A 4,195-nucleotide genomic window follows, 5' to 3' on the forward strand; every position below is an offset into this window, starting at 1 on the left:
AAGTTTTGTTCTGTAAATTGCACCCCATTCTAAGCTTTTCACAAAAGGGCTGCTATCACTAATTTGAAATGGAAATCCTCCGCAGAAATCAATTTTGAGCCCGCGAAACATTAACCAGCTTTTTTACCTTCTAACATTGAGGAAGTAAGTCTGGGTGGTCAAAATTCAAGAAAAATAAGGTTTTGGTGTTGGTGAGCCCTTTCCGGCTCAGCCCCCCCCCCCCCTCCAGCCGATTTTAGGAACCGGCACCCCGAGTAGGTAACTTGCAAATGGCTTGACCAGGGAAGATCATCCAATGCAGTACTCAGGCCATGAAGGTGTTTGAATAGTAAAAGGGGCCGCACAGGCATTCTTATCGTTGCTTCATGCTGATATACTGAATCGAATTCGCGTATAAACTATTTAAAGGTGTTGATTACAGCTTTCCGCAACTTGTGGCATCTTGCCAAACCTGGATGTCTGTCGAATGAGAGTGACGTCGCCAACACCAAATTGGTGACCTGTGAAAATGTATCATGTCAATCACCGAGCACCATCTCAGAGTTGCAGCTGACACGTGCGCGTACCAGTATAGGTGGAAGGGCTTTGGTTCGAGCCTGAATTCGACAGTTTTCTCCCCGACCGACTCCTGCTCAAGATATGGCAGCAGCTGAGAGTGGTCGCGCTGGCGTGCGGTTCACACAGCGACAACCCACGCCGGGATGGCGAGTTCAGGGGCACCGTCTCAGATCGGTACCGTTTCGAAAAATCGAAATCTCACATCGAAGCCGTTTCGGAAAATAAGGCATGGGCACCACTGAGGGGCGTCGATTTGTGTAAGGTAGTCGGAGACCTTGCCTTGCGCCCGACGACCTTACCTTTCTCGTAAATTTTCCAGCCTACGCGCAAGCCCACGGTTAACTGGTTTTACTTGAAACTATATCGTTCACCGCGAAACGGGCTATTCGGAGATCATACTTTCGGGGCGAAATTCAGCATCGTTCAGGTTTCGGCGTCTTGCACGATGGAACGGGGCGCAAAATGACGCATGCATCGATTTTTCACCGGGATGGTGGGTCAGACGCATGGCCTGAAAAGTCCCTGCGTTCAAAGCCAGGAATGGCTGTGACCTCAGTCTCCCAAGTCCTCCCCATTCACTGACCGCGCGCCTCCCTGACCCGGCGTCCCCCTGACCCCCACACCTTCCCAGTGACCCCCAGCGCCCACCACCACCGCACCCGTTCAGTCTCTGATTCATTCTGCCCGCTCACGCCGACGAAGAGACCAGGCGTCACCGCCATATGGGCGCCAGTTCACGAGACGCCAACATAACACCCCGCCAAGAAGAGGGCGCGGCTGTCGGACGTCGGCCCCGGCTTTCCAGTGCGGGACCGGGCGCCCGTCGGCAGGGTACGTGAGGCCACATGCGTGTCTGCTGGGGTGTGTGAGCAGCGGAGACGAACTTGGAGGTGGGGCGGCCCGGCTGGAAGATAGTGGTGACTGGACGTCCGCGCCCAGGTGAGCACGGACCGCACACTTGCTGGATGGACGGCTGGATTTGGAGTTGGAAATACGGATTCTGACTGGCGCTATGGTCAAATGTGTGCTGCACGCAGTGTGGCACGCTTACCCGCCGGCAAATCGAGGTGGGCGAGCTGTCCACTCTCGAAGGTGGTGAAAAACTGCCACGTTTCTACTTTTACCATAGTCTGGCGCGAAAAAGCAACTTCGACTTCCGTGGTAGGTTATTGGATCCACCCCCTGCGCTTGCATTTGATTTATAGTTAAGCCAGTGAGAGGCCCTGTTTAAGCACCAAACGTGAGCTGCATCACCTAGTGCAACTCGATACTTTGGTTTTGGCGATGTCGCGTGTTTTGCCAAGGCCTTGTGTGGCCATCGCTTGCGCGCGTTGGGTCCACTTCCTCGTGACGCGCCGTTACGGTCACCTGGACATGGGCCCACCGTCACCGCCATCCATTCCATCCGCCCTCAGTCAGTCCGCGCGACCCGCCCGCCTCCCAGCGCGCCCCGCCACGCTCTCGCCAAACTCTCGCGGCAAAGTGTGCCGGCCCGGCGCGGGGTGCGTGGGGCCGGGCCGGGCCGGGTGGGCGGCGCCCGCAGCGCGTGCTGGGCGCTCGTCCATGGCCGGCCGGGCCGTAACGGAACGCCACGCTTCGCGCGGGCGTTGGTCGCAGGCGGAGGGCGAGGCTACGCGGAACAGTGGGCGTCTATACCGGACTTGGCTGTCCGGGAGGGAGGGCGATGTATGCTGGCGTGTGCGTACCTTTTTTTCGTTCATTTCGAGCGGAGATAGTGCTTCCCGTGCCCACCCGTACTGTGCTTCGCCATTTACCTACTACCATTTTTGTGTATTCTGTTTTTAGATAACCCGTCCTAAACCTTGTAAAGCCGTAAGGGGTCCTCTCACAGTCCATTTCGGATTCATGGGATGTTCTACGTAAATTCAGCGCAACAATTCAATTCAGACATGTAACTATACCGTCGGCTGTTACGCATGTTAAACGGGTTTGCTTGGTATGCAAAGCAAACCCGCGGGCTTTCCAGAAGCGAGATGTGACCCAGCACTAGCAAACAGCATTTAGTCCATAAGGATCTCCAGTCGGTACAGTGCTGAAAAAGTTTAAACACCGCAGTACCTCTCCAGCCGCGACTACTTCCTTCCCTGTTTATGCCTTCACTTCTGGCACCAGCATAGCCGGCCGGCGTAGGGCGAGCGACGCAACATCTAGTCAACCAGCCAGTATATATATATATATATATATATATATATATATATATATATATATATATATATATATATACATGTATGAGGCTTATGAGGCGGCAACGCATGCACTGCCTGGTATAATGTTATTGGCACCATCGGGCGTGCTCACTTCTTCGCGTGCCAAATGTCTTACGGCACTAACTCTGCTGTGCATGACAACTTCAAGCTTTATTGGTCAAGCTTAGTGCTTCAACGTTTTTTTAGTTGTGTTTACGTTTTTGACCGTGGTCAGCTCTCAAACAATCGTAAGAGGTGATGAATTGTGCCGCGTTGCAAACATCAACGTGTCCCTACCTACCAACGGGGGAGAAAATACTATAAATGTAACTGAATAGACTCGGCTGTTTCGCTCAGTCGTGCCTAGACTGGACCGATATGTCCGGCTTTAGCGTTCTTCATTTGTTAATTAGGCATGTCCTCAATAGTTTGTTTTTTCTTATTCTTTTTGGTGCCGTCTGTCATGCGGAGGATCATGCAATGTCATCGTGAACAGTGTCATGATGACTAAAAATGTGGTGTGGTGACACCGAGTGGTACCAAATAGAGCCCCGCAGGCATCAAGGTTATTCTCTCCGTCGTTTCGTTCGTGCGGCGTCAGTGGGTACCGGGTCCAGGGCGGCCTCATCTTTTGTGCAGGCGGCTTCGTGACGTTCCCCGCGGTCATTTTTCACTCTGGTGCGGCAGCCGCTGATGAATTGATAAAACAGTGCCCTTTTGACATGGGAGGCGATCGCGCGCACGCCATTGAGCCCCGCGAAGTGGACTTAGGACGAACGTAAACTCGCCCGAGGTGGGACGCGTGCGACGCGTTTGTCGGCGAGTGTCAGCGAGGTCAACGGGGTCAGCGAGGTCAACGGGGTCAACGAGGTCAACGGGGTCAGCGAGGCACTCAAGCTGCCCTGGGCGATCGCTTTGAGAACTACCTCGGTGTTCCCTGATCAGTGCAGTTTCAGCGGTGGGTGTCCTTAGGTACCTGAAATAGAACGGTCACTTACCGCCCACCAGCTCAACAGACCAATCTCCAAGCTGCGGTTACTACAGTTATGACTGTATTTAAACGTTTGTCGCATCAAACGCTTACGAAATGCGCGGAAGCGCTGACAAAATATACGAAGGCCATACCTGCCAATAAATATACAAGCATATGAACATTCCAAGCATGCTTGCAGACAAACACGTGACGGCCACGGCTTACGCAGCTGCTGGATGTCTGCTCGTGCAACTGCTGGCAGATTGCCAACCCAAACGACCGGGAAGCGTTAAACCTCAGCGTGGCGGGCGAGCCGGCCGCATCCCAGCGCCTCCTCGATGAGCCGATCACAGTCGCATGCTGGGCCACGCCCGACCTATTTCCCGCGTGCGGCGGCGCGCCGTCTGCCGCCGCTGCGTCACGAGCGCCACGGTCCCGGCCGCGCCGACGTCCGAGC

The 4,195-nt window shown here is 54.4% G+C and overlaps 1 protein-coding gene across 1 annotated transcript in view; it reads left to right on the top strand.

Moving 5' to 3' along the window:
• The first annotated feature begins 1,367 nt into the window (after nt 1-1,367).
• Nucleotides 1,368-4,195, top strand: part of LOC119095192 (sodium/calcium exchanger 2) — a 13,397-nt gene continuing 10,569 nt past the window's right edge. Inside the window, exon 1 of the mRNA XM_037218066.1 lies at nt 1,368-1,497. The gene's annotated coding sequence lies outside the window, so the exon portion shown is untranslated. The remainder of the gene's footprint in view (nt 1,498-4,195) is intronic.

This window comes from Pollicipes pollicipes, unplaced genomic scaffold, assembly GCF_011947565.3.
Source record: "Pollicipes pollicipes isolate AB1234 unplaced genomic scaffold, Ppol_2.1 Scaffold_4219;HRSCAF=4965_pilon_pilon_pilon, whole genome shotgun sequence".
Taxonomy (NCBI): domain Eukaryota; kingdom Metazoa; phylum Arthropoda; class Thecostraca; order Pollicipedomorpha; family Pollicipedidae; genus Pollicipes; species Pollicipes pollicipes.